We start from the raw sequence: 21,341 nt of genomic DNA on the forward strand, positions 1-21,341 counted from the left end.
GATAGCTCAGTGAGAAAATTTAGTGGAGAAAAGAGGCTGAATAATTCAGCCAGAAAGTGAGAGAAAGAACGACATGGGGAGACCAAGTTTCGGTGAACAAGGCCCGCAGTTTATTTTCCAAAGTAGTTTTTAATACCTTAAGTTATGCATAGAGGATAATGGGGGAAGGGGTAGAGTCATGCAGTAAGCAAGGCTTTCTTCCTGCAAACTTATCACATGCAAAAGTTTAGGTGATTTGTATCATCTTCTGGCCCAGAAGCCTGTTAACATTTTAAGACCCTTTCCCTCCAAAAGCATTAGATAAAGTTGCATTCCTATAGGGCAAAGGTGTGGTGGGCTATAACAAGAAAAAGAATTAACTCAAGGGTCCAAGGTTACAAACATTAAAGCTACTACTTACACCAATTATATTAATCAATACACTGCCAGGGACACAGCAGGTAAGGGATAAGGAGACTTAGCAGCAAACATTGGCCCAACAAGTGAAAAACCCTTCACCAATACAATTTCTAATCAATCTTTTAACTGCTCAAAGGAATCTGTATTTAGGCAGTTTAGAACATCTTATGCCTCTCACAGTTGGGAGGCTCTGAGCAATCACATGTGGCCAGAAAAACCTATTCAGGCAGGCTAGAGGACTTCCAAAGGAGTTTGTAGGTTGAAACACTGTCACACCCAGGAATTATTAACTGGAGCTGTAAGTTAACTCTTTTTTCAGAGAGAGGTAGTGGGGGACAGCCCCCCTGTAAAGTCAGAAGTGTAGGTGAGAGCACAAAGCAGAAAGTAGGCAGACTCTGGTTTTGGGGGTAGATGCTCGAGAATTTCCAGGGGGACTCCTGAGGCTTGATCCCGCCTTTGCGTACAGCCGAACCTCCTTCCTCATGACCTTTGCCACGGGCGGAGCTCCTGCTCCCGGCACTTTTAGAACTTGAGTCTAGTGAGGAAATCATTGCTAATCAAATTGCATAAATGACTAGTAACTCATAACATTGTACAGGAGTTAAATGTGTTATGCCCTGAATAAGGAATCTGGGGCTTCCCTAATAGCTCAGTGGTAAAGAATCTACCTGTAATGAGGGAGACCAGGGTTCAATCCCTGGGTTGGGAAATTTTTCTAAGGAAGTATTATTTAGTTTAGGTGTGAAGGATGACTACAAAGTATATTAAGGGGCTGAGGCGTCTTCTAATAGGGAGCAGAACATTTGAACTGGCCCTGTGGCAGGAGGGGAAAGACTCCCTGGGGTCAGAAGGTCATGAATGGGTCACTGGAGCACAGATAATGAGACATCTTCTGTTTTCTGGGACAAGAGGCACATTGTTTTAGAATATTTACTCTGAATGTGAATGGGAGAATGGAGTTGGTGCTTTTATAACCTTTTATTCTGCAACTTTGTATTGCTACTGTAAAAATTGGTTCTGTTATTGGTAAAAGCTTTCAAAGTTGCTTGGTGGTCTCTTTGTGCATATTAGGAATAGTACTCCATTTATAGTCAAAAAGTAAAATGAGTTGCCATATTATTTATCTAACTCTCTTTGAGAGGAAATTTATATCCATAATTTTATGTTAGTAAAAGACATTTCGTTTTCAAGATGACTCTGAGCCAAGCAAAGCAAATATAAATATTCTGGTTAGCATTAAAGTTGGCCAAATCTCTGCAGAGGCTATATATTTCCTATGAAAGGAAGTCAACTTACTTAAATGTCTGTTATCTCAGAGCTCTCCAATCTAATAAGTTCTTCAGTGGGATATCAACTTTCTAAATGCCAGGGCAAATTACAGCTATTTATGACTTAAGATTCTCTGGGCTATAAAGGACTCAAAATGCTTGCTCTCTCACTCTGACATGTAGTCAGTGGGTGGATTTATAGTGCTTTGGACCCATATAGATGGATATATATGATTAATGAGAATGTTATAGTTATAACCTCATATTTCCATGGCATTTAAAATTTTCTACAACATTTCCATATTTCTTATTGTGTTAAAAGTACAGTTTTAGAACCAGAATATATCTGTGATTTAAATAATCACCTTTAATGGTTATTTAAAGGTGTTTTTAACAGAAAAAGCAATGAACTGTGTTCAAATTCAAGCTCTGTAATGTATTGTATTAGATTAGTGGCTTTGGGCAAGTCATATAAACTCTATAACACAGTCTCCCCACTTCTATATGGGGGTGTGTGCGTGAGTGCTCAGTCATTGCAGTCATGTCCAACTCTTTGTGACCCTATGGACTGTAGCCTTCCAGGCTCCTCTGTCCATGGGATTCTCCAGGCAAGAATACTGGAGTGGGTTGCCATGCCCTCTTCCAGAGGCTCTTCTTAGCCCAGGGATCAAACCAGCATCTCATGTGTCTCCTGCTTTGCAGGCAGATTCTTTACCTCTGAGCCACTGAGGAAGCCCCTATATAGAGGTAACTAGTACCAAATGTGTGAGGCTGGCTTGAGTAATAATTGAGGGCACATATGAAAATTTTTCATGTTTAATCTTTGCAAATATTTTTTTAAATGCCACACTTGTTCACACAAAAAGTAAGACTTGAAAATTTGAAAAAAGTTCCCATCGAGGTATTACTGGCTCATGTTGACAGGTGATGGGATGGAAGAGAATGGGGGCAAGCCACTTGTTTAAGACCACTTTCCAGTAAAAACAAGGTCTCCTGATTCTTGGTCTTTCATATTTATCTCAATTCCTGTCCTTCTCCTTTGGAATTTCTTTGCCTGCCCATGTTCTCCTCTTCAGAGACTTATTCCTTTTCATACTAAGCATAAAATAAATAGCATTCATGAGTTTTATTAATAAGACCCTTTGACCTCAAGCTACCACTCTTATGTCTTACAAAAGATATCTCTAATCAGAAACTATCAGCTTACAATAATAGAGCATGCAATGTTGCAAGGGAAAAAAACTAAATTGGACATCAGGGAATTTAAGTTTTAGTCTTTCAATTTCAGTGATTAACTGTATGATTTTAATAAGACACTTAACCATTCTATGCTTTATCAAAAAGATGATATTGGACTGGGATATAGCTAGAACTTTTCTACCCTTAATATTTTGAAAATTTATGCACAGATGTAATAATTAAAGTGCTTGTTGCTTACCAGAAGCCATTATTAATAGTGAAATGCATGAGGTACATCTATGTAGCTGTGATACACTAGGCCATTCTATACATTGTTCTGGAGATTTTCTCTTTTTATTAAAATATTTCAACTTTAGATTTGTTGGGACTTCCTATGGGAGTTGATTATTCATTTGTATGTATACATTTGTGAATTATGTGCCAAGCCACTTCAGTTATGTCTGACTCTTTGCGACCCCAAGGACTGTAGCCCTCCAGGCTCCTCTGTCCATGGGGATTCTCCAGGCAAGAATACTCGAGTGGGTTACCATGCCCTCCTCCAGAGGATCTTCCCAACTCAGGGATTGAACCTGCCTCTCTTATGTCTCCTGCATTGGCAGGTGGGATCCTTACCACTGGCACCACCAAACACTGCTCTTTCTACTCTATCTTTACTGAACTACTATTAACCTATAACAACCAAATCAAATGACATCATTTCTGTGATGCTTTCCAACTCATCCAAGTGGAAACAATCACACCAAATGCACTTAATTGCTACCCACCAAGTTGTTTATCGGAGAAGGCAATGGCACCCCATTCCAGTACTCTAGCCTGGAAAATCCCATGGATGGATGAGCCTGGTGGGCTGCAGTCCATGGGGTCGTGAAGAGTCAGACACGACTTCACTTTCACTTTCACTTTTCACTTTCATGCATTGGAGAAGGAAATGGCAACCCACTCCAGTGTTCTTGCCTGGAGAATGCCAGGGACAGGGGATCCTGGTGGGCTGCCATCTCTGGGGTTGCACAGAGTCGGACACGACTAAAGTGACTTAGCAGCAAGTTGTTTATATGTCTGTCTCCTATGCAAGAATGATGTATTCTCAGAATCTAATCTAGAGCCTGGCACAAAATAGATTCTCAATAATTATTTACTGAATGGATGAAGAATGATTTAGTAAGGCTCCATGTGTCTGTCACTGAATGTGCTAAAACAGAACAATTTTCAGATTATCCCAGGATTATCTTCATTGCATGTTTGCTGCTGCTGCTGCTAAGTCGCTTCAGTCATGTCCGACTCTGTGTGACCCCACAGACGGCAGCCCAACAGGCTCCCCCGTCCCTGGGATTCTCCAGGCAAGAACACTGGAGTGGGTTGCCATTTCCTTCTCCAGTGCATGAAAGTGAAAAGTGAAAGTGAAGTCGCTCAGTTGTGTCCAACTCTTCGAGACCCCATGGATTGCAGCCTACCAGGCTCCTCCATCCATGGGATTTTCCAGGCAAGAGTACTGGAGTGGGGTGCCATTGCCTTCTCTGTCATTGCATGTTTGACCGTGTGTAATGTTTATGGTGGAAACCATAATGAAAAGCTTGTGACAACCTGGGTAACGTTGATGACTTGCAGGACCCTGCCCCTGTGACCTTCAACTGACACTCAAAAAGTAACTGTGCAATCCCATGCTTTGCATTTTCCTTCAGTGTTAGCTGTCACAACAGAGCGCATGTTGTTTAATTTGTTTTCTGGTGGAAACTATCAAAATGTGGAACTGCAGAGAGTAGGATTTTGTGAAAGAGATGAGCCCACAGAAAGCCCAAGGCATATGAAGGGACAGCGTGGTTTGTCCTTGGAACTATCACCTGGACAATCTTCCCTTGGTTTATAAATCCTCAACAGCTGCTTCTGAAGAACCCTCCCTGCATGCTGACCAGATCCGTAAGAACTGTTGTGCTAGAGTTAATTTACAACAGACTGGTAACCAATAGCAGTTTTGGCACTAAGTAGATTATTATAGGGAACGACAGTAAAATATATTCAACAGAGGTAGCATGGCATAATTCAGTGACAATAGACTACACTTTTTCTGGTTCTGTCATTTACTAACTGGGGGAACTTGCAGAAGCCATGTTATTGTTTCGAGGCTCAGCTTGTCATTTATTAAACAGAACTAATGATCTCTTCTTTTCTGTTTCATGGAATTGTTGTGAGGCTCAATTTAGAAGATAGATGTGTTTAAAAAATGTAGGATGCTATTATTTACCTCTCCTGTTTATATTTTACCTTCATAAATGAAGAAAATGATGACAGACTGTACTATAATTTTAGCTTGTGGTTAGGACAATGTTTAGTTGGATTAATTTGTGCAATAACACTGGTCTGTGATCTTGTGCTTAGCTTAACCTAAACAATCATTTAATTTTCACTGCAAATTTAGGAGATGATTGCCATACATACAGCATATTAAAAAGCAAAAGCTCTTCTTTCCTACTTTTAAAGAAAGCCTATGTTTAATTTGACTAAGTCATAGGCTTTAGAATATTGAATCATCTGAATATGATAACAGTCAAAATATGACTTCTTTAGACACAAGTTAATAGACTCTTTGATTCTAAAGCAAATTACTGTTTCCTCTTGATGATGGAATGCTATTTATAAACTATGTTAAGGGTACATGGCTGTATGTATTTGGGAGCCTCCTTATAACTAAGAATTCCAAGGTGATATAAGAATTGAGCTTTCAGTAGAAAATTTGGCTTTCACAGCTGTTCCAGGCCAAATATTGAACCAGAGTATTATTTCAGTCATTGGTTTTTATAAAGAGAAAGTAGCACTTAGTTTCATGGGGAATGTCCCAGAATAAATGGAATTTATTTGCATTCTTATTCGTCTTCTTCAATGAGGGGATAAATGTCACCCAGTGATTTGATTAGGTAGTAATGAACTTTAGTATTTACATTTGATTTTTATTTCAGACAGCTTCTTGTAGGGTAGAAAACTTCCAAAAATAGTAATTATGTCTTTTTACCTTATACAAGTTAAACCAAATCTATAAAGAGGAGACAAAAACAAGACACTTTTGTTTGGAGCCTGTCAAGATTTCAAATCCCAGAGGGTTTCTGTTTGGCAATACAGCCTCTCCTTCCCAAGGGAAAAGCTTGTTTTCTTGGTGGCTATTAGCATTTGCCACACACCTGAAATTGGAAGGACTTCTGAGGTGAGGAGGAAAAACTCATTTGAGAGCTTTGATATAATGTCCTCCCCCACCCCCCAAAAAACAAATAAATAAAGTCCCTTAGCCAAGCAGGGCAGAGTGTTTTTGCATTCTAAATTCTGGCTTTTCTTAAACTCCCTGTAAAGGCAGACTAGCTCTTTTGTTTGGATTTTAAACATACAGCTTGCCTGGTAAAATTACAAGCTCTCAGAGTCTGGCTGCCTCATTTAATTTGTGGCGTCGGGGGAAACAATCCCCAGTGAAAACATAAACACCAGACTATTATTTACCAGAGACACTGGCTCTAAGCCTAATCTTCAGGTGTCTCCAAAAACTATTTTTTTCAAGAATGATCTTCCTTGTTTAGATCTGATGAAAAAAATCTCCATGTCTAGATGCTTTGTTTTTGTGAACATTCCTGCCTGGGTCTGTCAAATATGGCATGATTTCATAGATCAGGCTTCCTTACCTGGAACCAAGGACTTGGTACCCTGGACTAGAACCCACAGACCCCATGGGGTCATCCCCATGGGAACACAAAGTACTTTAAAATGACACCTGTCTGGGAGCTTTGAAGACATATTTGTGAGAACAAATGCATTTGACCAGGAACAATACTATTATTGTTGATTCAGATGAGATAGTTTCAGTTCAGTTCAGTCTCTCAGTCGTGTCCAACTCTTTGCAGCCCCATGAACCAGGCCTCCCTGTCCATTACCAACTCCCGGAGTCCACCCAAACCCATGTCCATTGAGTTGGTGATGCCATCAAACCATCTCATCCTCTGTCTTCTCCTCCTGCCCTCAATCTTTCCCAGCATCAGGGTCTTTCCAATGAGCCAGCTCTTTGCATCAGGTGGCCAAAGTATTGGAGTTTCATCTTCAGCATCAGTCCTTGCAATGATCACCCAGAACGGATCTCCTTTAGGATGGACTGGCTGGATCTCCTTGCAGTCCAAGGGACTCTAAAGAGTCTTCTCCAACACCACAGTTCAAAAGCATCAATTCTTCAGCACTCAGCTTTCTTTATAGTCCAACTCTAACATCCATACATGACTACTGGAAAAACCATAGCCTCGACTAGACAGACCTTTGTTGACAAACTAATGTCTCTGCTTTTTAATATGCTGTCTAAGTTGGTCATAACTTTTCTTCCAAGGAGCAAGTGTCTTTTAATTTCATGGCTGCAGTCACCATCTCCAGTGATTTTGGAACCCCCCAAAAATGAAGTCTGTCACTGTTTCCCCGTCTATTTGTCATGAAGTGATGGAACCAGATGCCATGATCTTAGTTTTCTGAATGTTGAGCTTAAGCCAACTTTTTCACACTTCTCTTTCATTTTCATCAAGAGGCTCTTTAGTTCTTCTTCACTTTCTGCCATAAGAGTGGTGTCATCTGCATATCTGAATTTATTGATATTTCTCCCCGCAATCTTGATTCCAGCTTGTGCTTCTTCCAGCCCAGCATTTCTCATGATGTACTCTGCATAGAAGTTAAATAAGCAGGGTGACAATACACAGCCTTGATGTACTCCTTTTCCTATTTGGAACCAGTCTGTTGTTCCATGTCCAGTTCTAACTGTTGCTTCCTGACCTGCATACAGGTTTCTCAAGAGGCAGGTCAGGTGGTCTGGTATTCCCATCTCTTTCAGAGATAGTTTAGTTGCCTTTTTTTTTTTTTTTATAGAAACATATGAATCTTACAGATGTTAAAGCAGAGGTATTTTTGGAAGGATGTAGAGGGGACCATACCATTAATTTCCCAGAGTATAACTAGTACATACAGTACAGCATGATCATCTTGAAGGGAGGTTCTGGGCTTGTGGAAAAAACAAAACAACAACAAAATAGCCAAAACCAAAAGCATAAGATTTGAAATCACAAGCCCGTGATTATTTCACATTACTCCTGGGACCTCAGTTTTCTCAGTAGTAGAGTGGGGTTTTTTTTTTTTGTATTTTATTCTGCATATCAAAATAAAATGACATAATGTATTTTAAAGTGTTTTATGAATATCACAGCAGTAAGATATTACTATTATTATGATTACTACTAAGCCTATTGGGAGAGGAAGGAAAACACATAGAGAAAAATGTAAATATTTGTTGTATTCTAAGTCCTATACTAGATATTATGCTATCTGTTAAAAATATAAGGACTTGTGATGCATATGATACAAAAATATAATTGCAAGGCAATGTGGTAGACAGAATAATAGAAATAGCTACTGGATTCTAGGATGAAACCAAAATGTAAGGGAGTAATTTTATTTAAGTGAGTCTGGAAGGACTTTCAAAGGAAAAGGACACTTGAAAGCATCATTTGAAGCTTGAAGGATTAGTAAGAGTTTCCTTCTACCTCCCGTGGGGAAGAAGGTATTCAGAGAGAAGAGTGTTGGAGGAATATAAGAACAGGGCAGGTTTAGGATCTGCCACTAGTTTGCTATGCCTGGAGCTCCGCTTCTCTGTGGGGTAAACAGAGTCAGCTGAGGGCAGACAGGGGGAAAGGTGGCAGATTGTGGAGGGTCTCTTTCCCTAAGTGGTAAGTACTTCCCTCTAGATAAGGGCTTTAAGCAGGTAAGTGGCATCCTTTTATTTAAGTGAATATTTCTGTTGCACTTTTTGTGTTCTGGGCATTGTTCTAAGAGTTTATGTGTTAATTTATTTCATCTTTATAACTATCAAGTGAAGTAAAAACTGTTTTTATTCCCATTTACCTTCTGGGGACAGTGAGGCAAAAACAGGATAAGTAACATTCCTAAGATGACACAGCTCATAAGTGATGGAACCACAATTCAACCAAGGTTCTGAAGTCCATAGACTTAATCACTCCAGTATGCTGTCACTCAGGATTACTTCCCTGTTTTAGAAGGATCACCCTGGCTTCTGGGCCGGAAATGGATTGGGGAGGAGGCAAGGCTACAGGCAAGGAGACCAGTGGGGATAGAGATATAAGAATGGAGACAAGAAATGGTGTTTCAGTGAGAGGGAATGGATGAGTTCAAAGGATGCGTTTTTGGTTCAACTGATAGTAATTGGTGTGGCTGACTGTGGAGTATAAGGGAGAGGGAGTTAAGGATCTCAAGTTTCGGGGCAAGTGATGATTCCACTAATAAGACAGGAAGAACTAGAGTAAGACTAGGAGGAGAAACAAAACTGATAGTGTGAATTTTGAAGCAACTGTGGAAAATGCAGGTGGCCAGGTACAGAACACAAATGGCTATAGGGGCTGGCATTCAAAAGAAAGGTCTAAGTTTGAATTTTTAGCTTTGGGAGTCATCACTGAAGCTATGGGTATATATGTGAATGCCCAGGGACATTTCTAATGGATCCCTACTGACTTGATCCGGCTTAGATGATTGAGTTTGGCTGTGGGCATAAAGTGACGTGAGCAAAGGTTTTGGAATAGAATGCTAAGGAAAGCCAATTCTTGTGGTGTCTTTAAATCCTGTCAATGTTTTCTGCCGGTAGTTACTTGAAATTAGGCATATGTAACTCCTCAGTTAGAGCTTAACAACTGCAGAAATAATAGTTTATAAAAAAGAAAAGATAAAGCATGTCTGCATGCTGAGTATTTTCTCACTGAGATAGAATATCTGACTATTTGAAAGGAAAGTTCTTGTAGACTCCCTTGGGCAGATACTTGATTATATCTGCTTTTAGTTTTGTTATGAGGAAGTGTCACTGTAGGCGCTTGCAGTTGGGCTTTATAATATAAGGTGGTTTTCAGGGAATAGCTTTCTCGGGGCAGGCTGCAGTCCATTACTGGAGGCGCTGCTGTTTTTACAGAGTACCCGGGAGGTTGAACTTTCTGTTTTATCCATTGTATAAGTAATCTTAACGTACAAAAGATCCTTTATGGCAGTGGATTTCAGGAAGAGGTCATGCCCTTTATGTTCTGTTTGGGAGGACTTCACGCTAAAATTCAGCCTGGATGAAAAGGACAAGGATTATTTTATGGCAGGAGTCATTAAAGAGAAGGGTCACACGATATTTTTTTTTAAATTGGTGTATAGTTGGTTTACAATATTGCGTTAGTTTCTGCTGTGCAATGAAGTGAATCAGCTATGTGATAGTTGCTCAGTCGTGTCCAACTCTCTGCAACCCCATGGACTGTAACCCGCCAGGCTCCTCTGTCCACTCCTTGAGTATTTTGGCACTCGGGTTCCAAGGGAGCAAAAGCAGCTGCTACCAGTCATCTTAATGGCCAGGCTGTAAACTCATACATGTCCCTGCCATTACATTTTATCTGTCAAAGCAAATCACAAATTATTCAGGCAAGAATACTAGAGTGAATTGCCATTCCTTTTTCCAGGGGATCTTCCTGACCTGGGGATTGAACCTTTATCTCCTGCACTCCAGACAGATTCTTAACTATCTGAGCCACCAGGGAATCAGCTATATGTATACATAAATCCCTTCCCTCCTGGACTTCCTTCCCACCCGACTTCCCCATCCCACCCCTCTAAGTCCCCACAGAGCACTGAGCTGAGCTCCTTGTGCTATACAGCAGGTTCCCACTGGCTATCTGTTCTACATGATAGTGTATAGATGTCAATGCCGGTCTCCCAACTCATGCCCCCACAATGTCCACGTGTCCATTTTCTATGTCTACATCTCTATTCCTGCACTGCAAATAGGCTCATCTGTAGCATTTTCTAGATTTCATGTATGAGAAAATCTAGAAAATGTACAACTAATGCTAATCTACAATGTTTGCTTACAACATTGTGCCACATTGCTTTGAAATGCCATTGAGTAAAATGATGTTGCCAGAGATTTTGGATGAGTGTACCTGCCCTAAGTGATATTAAAACATCTAATACTGATGTAAAATGACAGAGGGAGAAACCATTTCTGATTAGAAAAATTTAAATATTTAGACATATAGTTAACTATGTAATTATGTAGTTAACTATGTAACTAAGTAAACCCGAACGATTCTTGCAGGTTCGTGTAGTGGGGACAGACTACATGAAACTGGGGCTTTGCTCTCCTTGTATTAACTACTTAAGAATTATAGGAATGTTGAAAGTTCTATGCGTTTGAGTATTTCAAGTACAGCACATTTGATTATAAACACTTTAGAGACTGTTTCCACTATAATAAGTTATCTGACATCGTACCCATTGGAAAGTTTTAGAAACCAGCATTTTCCAGCTATAGCTCTACATTCTAAAAACTGGTTTTAACACTACAGCTAAAGGGAACAGAGTAGAATTTCTATGAGAAAAGTATAAAAAAGAGAAAGAGAGGCTAATGGTAACACAGAAGGGGAGAAGTGTAATGTCATTTGTTTTAGTTATCTATTACTGTGTAAGAAGCTAGCCAAATTATAGAGGCTTAAAACAATAATGGTTTTATTTCTTATCATTCTGTGGGTTGGCTGGTGATCCAACTAGCACTACTCAGTTGGCTGCATTCAGTTGGCAAATGGGCTGTGCTAGATTATCCAATGGAGAAGGCAATGGCACCCCACTCCAGTACTCTTGCCTGGAAAATCCCATGGACAGAGGAGCCTGGTGGGCCGCAGTCCATGGGGTTGCTAAGAGTCAGACATGACTGAGCGACTTCACTTTCACTTTTCACTTTCATGCATTGGAGAAGGAAATGGCAACCCACTCCAGTGTTCTTGCCTGGAGAATCCCAGGGACGGGGGAGCCTGGTGGGCTGCCGTCTGTGGGGTCACACAGAGTCGGACATGACTGAAGCGACTTAGCAGCAGCAGCAGCAGATTATCCAATGGAGAAGGCAATGGCAACCCACTCCAATACTCTTGCCTGAAAAATCCCATGGACGGAGGAGCCTGGTAGGCTGCAGTCCATGGGGTTGCTAAGAGTTGGGCACGACTGAGCGACTTCACTTTCACTTTTCACTTTCATGCATTGGAAAAGGAAATGGCAACCCACTCCAGTGTTCTTGCCTGGAGAATCCCAGGGACTGGTGGGCTGCCGTCTATGGGGTCACACAGAGTCGAACACGACTGATTGACTTACTTTCACTTTTCACTTTTATGCATTGGAGAAGGAAATGGCAACCCACTCCAGTGTTCTTGCCTGGAGAATCCCAGGGACAGGGGAGCCTAGTGGGCTGCCATTTCTGGGGTCGCACAGAGTTGGACACTACTGAAGCAACTTTGCAGCAGTAGATTATCCAAGACTGCCTCTCTCACATGTCTGGAGCCTTGATGCTGACTGTCAGCTGGGCTAATCTGTTCTCCAGGGTTTTATATGGCCTCTTTTTCCACATAGTGTCTTATCATCCAAGATTTTTCCATAAGACCGATCTTCCCAGCAGGAGAGTGTGGGTTTCCTTATAACATGGCCCTTGAGTCCCAAGAGAGCAAAAGCAGATGCTACCAGTCATCTTAATGGCCAGGCTCTAAACTCATACATGTCCCTGCCATTGCATTTTATCAGTCAAAGCAAATCACAAGGTCAGCTGGAATTCAAAGAGAGGGGAAATAATCATCACTTTTGATGGGAGGAGTAGCCGGTTGCTATAAGGATGGGTGGAATTTCTGGAGACAATCAACCACATCGTTAAAAATAGATTTTCGGAGATGAGGGCTACTGTGGTTCCTTTCAGGGCAGTGCCGAACTCAGTGTCTGGAATACTGATGCTGAAGAAGAACTGTGTTGGTTCATCTGTACAGAAAAGAGTGCTTCTCAGTAGCTTTGTTGGATTTTCTCTTTATCTTTGCCTTCTGAATTCATACATTATATTTATTACCTGACAAATCCAATATAATGTATAGGTTTTTCTAATGTCTTCATTGACAACCACTGAGGATCCACTCACTGTTAGGTCAGTGCTGGAAAGCACATGCATGATGCAAACATAATGCTGCCCTTGTGCACTTTACTTCTGAGATCTTAAGACTCTTTCCAGAGTTAAGATTTCTCGAGCAATGAACTGAAAGCAAGATTTAAACCCAAATAAAGTTATTGTCAATCTCTGCAGAGAACACTTTGTCATGGTGAATAAAAAATACCATCTAGTCATTGTCTAATGGGTTATTTCTAAATTGAATGTGCCTAATTGGAAAGGACACTTAATTAAGTGGTTTCCTGGAGAAAAAACCAGCAGGTGCTAACTGTCTAATGACACTCAATAACAATGACTTCTGATTAAGTGAGCTGAGCTTGCCGTGTCAGGAAGGAAGTTGTTTTCCTTCTTTTGTTCATTAATCATAACCTGTGTATCACAAAGTATATGCCTGTGTATGTAAACTGTCTTTGATGCCTTGTTCTTAATCATGCATGCTTTCCTGTGTGACTCAAGGTGAGGAGTTGATTTCCAGGTCACTCAACTTCCAGCTAATACTGTCTAGCCTAAGCTTTAAAGCACATTGTTGAGCCAAATAAACCAAAGTGAGTTGTGTGAAAGATTTTAGGATTCTCTCCTTAAGAACAATGGAATCAACTGAGTTGTTTTGGTTAACACCATTTCTTATTTTGCTTGTAAGAAGTATGTCTAATGCTACATCTGACACATAGAGTGTATGTAGAGTCAGGTCCCTGGCATTATGATGTTGTCACTGATTCGTGCAGTAGAACCAGGTCACTGACTAAAATCAAGATGAGTAACAAGATCATTAACTTGAACTGGAGCACCACCAGTAGTTTTAACCATCCACAACACGCACCTGTGGTGCTCACACACGAAGCGCTGAATCTACAGCACTGACCTCAGAATGTTAAACGGCAGACAAAAATGTTTCATGTTGAAAATACGATTCACAAGTGCTCTGTACTAAACTAGTCGATGTCTATCCTTCTGATTTAAAATTAATGCAATCTGTGTAACTACACGTACTCAGTAAAGACTTGACAATTTTAATAGGAAGATGAACAAGGAAGTGCTGTTTACCTAAGCCAAAAACTCTCCCCTACCTGGATTGCCATGACACCCGTCTCTGCTCATACTGTTCCTAGCAATCTAAGCTTGTCTTCTGAGTTGCTTTTTCTGTCTTTTCTTCCTATCACTCCCCTTTAAATGTTGGCATTCCCTTAGCTTCTGTCCTGAACTTCCTTTTTTATCCATTTTGCTCGGTGGGCACTGTGTTCATTCATATGGGCTTCTGGCTGGTAATGCCCGTATATATTTACTATCAGGTCAGATCTCTTTTCAGAAGTTTGAAACCAAAGTATGTATCCTAAGCCTTTCCATCCAATTGTTAGAGAAGAGTCTCACAATTAAACGCATCAAAAGTAGCGCTCGTTACCTTTTTCACTAGACTGTCCTCTGTTCCCATCCCCCAGTCCCCATGACTCTTGCTGCCATTCCCTTGGTCATCTGAATCCAGTGACACCCATGGAAGACATTCCAGATGTTTCCCTCTTTTTACCTCTCCTGTCTGTAAGTGACTCATGCTTAGTCACTCAGTTGTGTCTGATTCTTTGTGACCCCATGGACTGTAGCCCACCAGGCTCCTCTGTCTATGCAATTTTCCAGGCAAGAATACTAGAGTGGATTGGCATTTCCTTCCCAGGGGATCTTCCCAGACCAGGAATCAAACCCGTGTCTCTTGCATTGGCAGGTGGATTCTTTGCTACTGAGCCACCAAGGAAGCCCCATAAGTGACTAAAATCTGTTAATGATTTTTCTGTAAAATCTTCCAATAGCAATCCATTCCTTCCTTGCTAACTCTAAAGCTACTGTCATAATTCAGATCCTCATCATCTCAGTCTGAACAACTATAATAACATCCTGACTAGTCTACCTTCCCCTAATATATACTCCATACTGCCCCATACTCCCCTACCATGAGGACTTTATAATGCAAAAATCTCATTACTTTATGGTCCTGCTGTTATAGCTGTTGTATCCAAACATTGTAGGTAATGGACCTCATTGGTAAAGGAAAAACTTAAACATATATTCCTAATATATGTATATTTATTCAGTTATAACATATCAACATGCATTTACTACAGAAATATATTTCATTATAAAGCATAGACAAAAATATAAATTTAGCATGAGATTAAAATAAATGTAAGTATACATTCTAATGTTTACTTCCTATGCTCCAGCATGGAGTGTATTAGCACCAGTGGTAGATACATCCCGCAGGTAGACCTCTGAACTATTGGATAGTTCCAAAGTTGTTTTTAAAAATTTTTTAATTGAAGTATCATCAATTTATGATGTTGTGTTAGTTTCAGGTGTTTAGCACAGTGATTCCTTTACAGATTCTTTTATTTTATAGACTATTACAAAATACTGAGTATAGTTTGTTTTACTATATGGTAGATTCTTGTTAACCTATTTTACACATAGTAGTGTGTATCTGTTAATCCCAAACTCTTAATTTATCCTTCTACCACATGTCCACTTTGGTCACTGTAAAGTTTGTTTTCCATGTTTGTGGGTCTATTTCTGTTTTATAAATAAGTTCATTTGTATATATATTTTTAGATCCCACATATAATCAGTGTCATATGATATTGAATGTTTGTCTTCAAAATGAATGAAATAATGCCACTTGCAGCAACATGAATGGACCTAAGGATGATCATACTAAAGTGGAGCAAGTTCCACAGTTTTAGGTCTTACGTGGTCTGATGGCTCTCTGGTCTGATGGCTCTCTGCTCCTTCAGCCATTTGCCTGAACCCACTGAGCACACTGTGTATTAGTCGTGCTGAACCCCAAATCTCCCTGGCAGCACCATGCTGATGCATGCCTCTGTAACTTTGCTCCCTCTGCTATCTCAGCTTGGAGTACCCTTCCCAACCTTGTCTACTTGGTGACCATTTATCAAACACTCATGGCACATTTCCTAAATCTTTTCATCGTTGAAGTCTTTCCTGCAATTTTACCCAACAATACTCTGTACAGAACCTCACCAAGAACATAATTTACACAATCTCACTGCACTTGCTTGTATCTATAATAGTCTACTGATACTTGACCTTCCATTCTTGTAACAGAACCCTTTTCTCTGCTGACCTAAAATGAATGCTGCTGCTAAGTTGCTTCAGTCGTGTCCGACTCTGTGCGACCCCCGAGACAGCAGCCCACCAGGCTTTCCCGTCCCTGGGATTCTCCAGGCAAGAATACTGGAGTGGGTTGCCATTTCCTTCTCCAATGCGTGAAAGTGAAGTCACTCAGTCGTGTCCGACTCCCATCGACCCCATGGACTGCAGCCCACCAGGCTCCTCTGTCCATGGGATTTTCCAGGCAAGAGTACTGGAGTGGGTTGCCAAAATGAATAGACTGCCAATTATTTCTCTAGCAAAGAAGGGTTTGTTTGGGTTCATTGAAGAATTGCAATTCAGTCTGCAATGATGGTGAGCCACATGTAAGTCCTCACACAACAGGGAGAAGAGAACCCACTTAAAGAGGGGGAAAGGAAGTTGGGAGGCTAGAGTAAACAAAGAGGAATTGGAGGAATTGAGAGTTCAAAATATAATAGCTTTTCATTGGCTAAGTTGTGACTGTATCTCATTGGTGGAGCTCTTGACAAGCAAGAAGAGGAAGTCTTTCTTCTTTCTGTTGGATGCTGCTATTGGTTTAGGGCATGAGGACCATCCTCTGGCCTCCTGACTATTTTAATTGAGGTTTCTGTTTATTAATTTTTATATTTACCACTTTTGGTCAAGATCTTCATTTGAAAGCATCTCTGATTAAAAATTAGGTTTTCTGGTTTCAATGACTTTTTGTTCCTCAAGGCCAGAAGGAACTTTCCTGGGCATAATACCCCATGTTTAAGGGAAAGTGTGCAGACTAAAACCTATTGAGGTCACATTTGTGTAACAAGGAGGTATAGGAGGGAGATCTCTCAGGCACATTTTATCTAAAGTTCAGATGTTATCAGGATATAAACAGTGGAGAACACAAAGGTTCTAATAGGCCTAGTCTGGATATCTTGGGAAAACTATCTCATCAAATGTCATCTGCTTCTGTTCTGGGATATCTTCACTTTCAGTCATAAATTTTGTCAACTGAGTCTTATTAAAGCCATTACTGTGTTCAGAGGACTGAGGGTGGTAAGCACAGTGAAAGTATTATAAAACCGGCCAGAGAATGCAGACTTACCAAAGTACCTGGCCTGTAAAATCAAGTCCTTGATTACTGTGGAGTTTGAGAGGAATTCCCCAAATAGGGATAATGTTTTCCAAAAGGACTTGATCCACTGCGAAGGCAGTATCCTGTTTGCCAGGTAAGGCTTCCATCCAGTGTGAAAACATACAGACCATGACTAAAACACATTTCTATTCTTGAGATGGAGAAAATTGTATGACATCCATTTGCCAGACCTTGAATGGTTCATTAGACAGTTTAATGTGTCTGGGAGCAGGCTTCCCTGGATTGCGTTCTGAGTAAGTGGGATGAGTGAGGTAGGCATATTTTGTGGCATTGTTAAGGTTTATTTCCCCATTGATATTGATTCATGAATGCTATCACTTTATCAATAAACCAATTATTTAATGCCTGTACAATGATTAGGACTGGGAATGGTGGAGTCTCCACTAGAGCTGGGTTATTATTTAGTTCAAACAAGAGTTTTCTCTTTTTATCAAAACAACTGATGAATTTTCAGTTTTGTTCCTTATTTTCTAAAGCCAATTTTTGGTCTTCCCTAACCAGTTTTTCTAAGTTATCATTTGGGGAATTATCCCACTGGACCATGACAGAGGTTTGACTGCTATTGGTTCCTTTAAGGGCAGTGTTCCTTGCAGCAATGTCTTGATTAAAGTTATTGAAGTCTTGAAATTGGGTTGATTAAAGCCTCCAACTTGATTTTTTTTCAAAATTGTTTTAGCCATTCTAGTTCCTGTGCTTTTCTATGTACATTTTAGAATAATCTTTATCTGTAAAAATTCTTGCTGCAATTTTTATAGCAATTGTGTTAAAATTGAGTATCAATTTAGAGAGAATTGGTATCTTTTTTGTGTTACATCATCTAATCTGTGAAATGGCATATCACTCCATTTATTTAGATCTTTGATTTGTTGTATCAGTGTTTCTATGGTCTTCAGCATAAAATTTTATACAAGTTTTTGGATTTACACCTAAATATTAAAGTTTGGGCTTCCCTGGTAGCTCAGCTGGTAAAGAATCCATCTGCAATGCAGGAGACCCCAGTTCAATTTCTGGGACAGGAAAATCCCCTGGAGAAGGGATAGGCTAACCACTCCAGTATTCTTGGGCTTCCCTGGTGGCTCAGCTGGTAAAGAATCTGCCTGCAGTGTGGGAGACCTGGGTTTGATCCCTGGGTTGGGAAGATCCCCTGGAGGAGGGCATGGCAACCCATCCAGTATTCTTGCCTGGAGAATCCCCATGGACAGAGAAGTCTGGTGGGTTACGGTCCATGGGGTCACAAAGAGTTGCGCATGACTAAGCACAGTGCAGCATTAAAGTTTTGAGCAACTGTAAATGGTATTGTATTTTAAATTTTGATATTGTAAATATATATTGCTAGCACATAAAAACACTACTTTATATAAGACTGATTTTTTTGTGTGTGTTTATCTTGTATTCTCGGAGAAGGCAATGGCATCCCACTCTAGTACTCTTGCCTGGAAAATCCCATGGATGGAGGATCCTGGTGCGCTGCAGTCCATGGGGTCGCTAAGAGTCGGACACAACTGAGAGACTTCACTTTCACTTTTCACTTTCATGCATTGGAGAAGGAAATGGCAACCCACTCCAGTGTTTTTGCCTGGAGAATCCCAGGGACGGGGGAGCCTGGTGGGCTGCCGTCTCTGGGGTCGCACAGAGTCAGACACGACTGAAGCAACTTAGCAGCAGCATCTTGTATTCTGCAACCTTGATTTACTTATTATTTCTAAAAGGTGCTTTAATTTGGTAGAGTCCTTGAGATTTTCTGTATAGACAATCATGTCCTTTGTAAATAGGAACAGTTTAACTTTTTCCGGTAAATCTGTATGTCTTTGAATTACTTACTTTTTTTTTTTGACCTTATTCCACTGGTTACAACTTCTAGTACCATGTTGAATAAGAGTAGTGAAATCAAATACTTTTGCCTTGTTCCCCATCATAAGGGAAGAACTACTAATCTTTCACCATTAAATATATTGTTTGCTATAAGTTTTTTAAGATAATCTTTATTAGGTGAGGAAGTTCCCCTCTCTTTCTGCTTTTCTGAATTTTTACTATACATAAACGTTAAATTTAGCAAATGCCTTTTTCTGCATCTATTGAAATGATATGATTTTTTTTCCTTTGACTATTAATGTAGTTGATTACACTTTCAAATACTGAACCAGCCTGTACCCCTAAAATAAATACTAGTTGGTCAAAGCATGTAATTATTTTTATGTATTGCCAAATTCTGTTTGCCTACATTTTGTTAACAATTTTTACATCTAAATTCCTGAGGCATATTGTAGTTTTCTTTTATGGTATTATCTTTTGTTTGATTTTGATATCAAGGTAATCTCAGCTTTGTAAGGTGAATTGAGAAGGGATTTCTGGCAGAAGTTATGTAGAATTGGTGTTAATTCTTTAAAGGTGTGGCAAAATTCTCCAGTGAAACTATATATATATTTTTAATTAAATCTTTGTAAATGTTTTAATTAATAAATTCAGTTTCTTTAATAGTACAGGAATATTAAAATAGTTTATTTCATATTTTAAGAGTTGTGGTACTTTGTATTTTTGAAAGGATAGGTATATTTCATCAAACTTGTCAAATTTATGGTGAAAAGTTGTTCAGAGTATACTTTAATTATTATTTTGATGTCTGTAGAGTCTGTAGTAATATTCTCTGTTTTAGTTTAGATGTTGGTAATTTGCATCTTCTCCCTTTTTTTGTCTAAATTTTGACTAAATTGTCTTGCTACAGGTTTGTCAATTTTATTGATATTTCCAAAGACCAAGTACTTCATTTCATTGTTTCTGTCTATTGTTTTTCTTTTTAAAATTTCATTGATTGCTGCTCTTTATTATTCCAATCTTCCTACTAACTTTGGGCTTATTTTGCTCTTCCTATTTTAGGTGGGAACTTAGATTATTAACCTGAAACTTCTTTTTGATTGCATGCATTTAGTGCTTTAAATTTCAATCTTAATGCTGCTTTAGCATTTTCCCGCAAATTTTGTTATTTTATACTTTTCCTTTTACTCAGTTCAATGTAGTTTTAAAATTTCCTTTAAGATTTATTTTTTGACTCATTGACTAAATTGTGTTGTTCAATCTCTAAATGTTTGGAGATTTTCTTATCTTTCTGTTATTGATTTCTAGTTTGAGTTCATTGTGGATGGAAAATACATATATATAACTTTAATTCTTTTAAGTTTATTTACTCTTCAGTCATAATATAGCCAATTTTGATATATGTTCTATGGGTTCTTGAGAAGAATGTGGTTTCTACTATTACTGGGGGGATTGTTCTACAAATGTTAATTAGGTTCTCTTGGTTGTTGCTGTCATTGAATTATATATATTTGCTATTTTCTTATTTAGTTGCCCTATTAATGGAGGGTGGATTAAAGTCTACAATTAAATTGGATTTGTCTACTTCTGTCTTCAGTTCTCTTAATTTTTACATGACTTATTTTGCAGAACTGTATTTGGTGTGTATATTTGGGACTGATATATCTTCTTGGTTGATCGACTGTTTTATATATATGTAATGGTTTTCTCAGTGTCTGATAGTTTTATTTGCTCAGAAGTCTATGGTCTTATATGATATTAATATAGCCACTTTTACTTTGTTTTGATTAATGTTTATAATTCAGTTGAGTTCAGTCTCTCAGTAGTGTCTGACTCTTTGCGACCCCATGGACTGCTGCACATCAGGCCTCCCTGTCCATCACCAACTCCCATGTTTACTCAAACTCATGTCCATTGAGTTGGTGATGCCATCCAACCATCTCATCCTCTGTTGTCTCCTTCAAGGACATCCAACCAGTCCATCCTAAAGGAAATCACTCCTGAATATTCATTGGAAGGACTGATGTTGAAGCTGAAACTCCCGATACTTTGGCCACCTGATGGGAAGAACTGACTCAGTTGAAAAAAACCCTGGTGCTGGGAAAGATTGAAGGCGGGAGGAAAAGGGGACGACTGAGGATGTTTATAATTATCTTGTCTATATTTTACTTCAACCTGCCTATGTTGTTATATTTGAAATAAGTTTCTCATAGACATCATATAATGAAGTCATATTATTTTAATTCTCTGTAAGTATGAGTCATTTAATTGTTATAGTTAGATAACCTACATTTATGGCAGAAAGTGAAGAGGAACTAAAAAGCCTCTTGATGAAAGTGAAAGTGGAGAGTGAAAAAGTTGGCTTAAAGCTCAACATTCA

The sequence above is a fragment of the Bison bison genome, unplaced genomic scaffold, assembly GCF_000754665.1.
Source record: "Bison bison bison isolate TAMUID 2011002044 unplaced genomic scaffold, Bison_UMD1.0 scf7180017864066, whole genome shotgun sequence".
Taxonomy (NCBI): domain Eukaryota; kingdom Metazoa; phylum Chordata; class Mammalia; order Artiodactyla; family Bovidae; genus Bison; species Bison bison.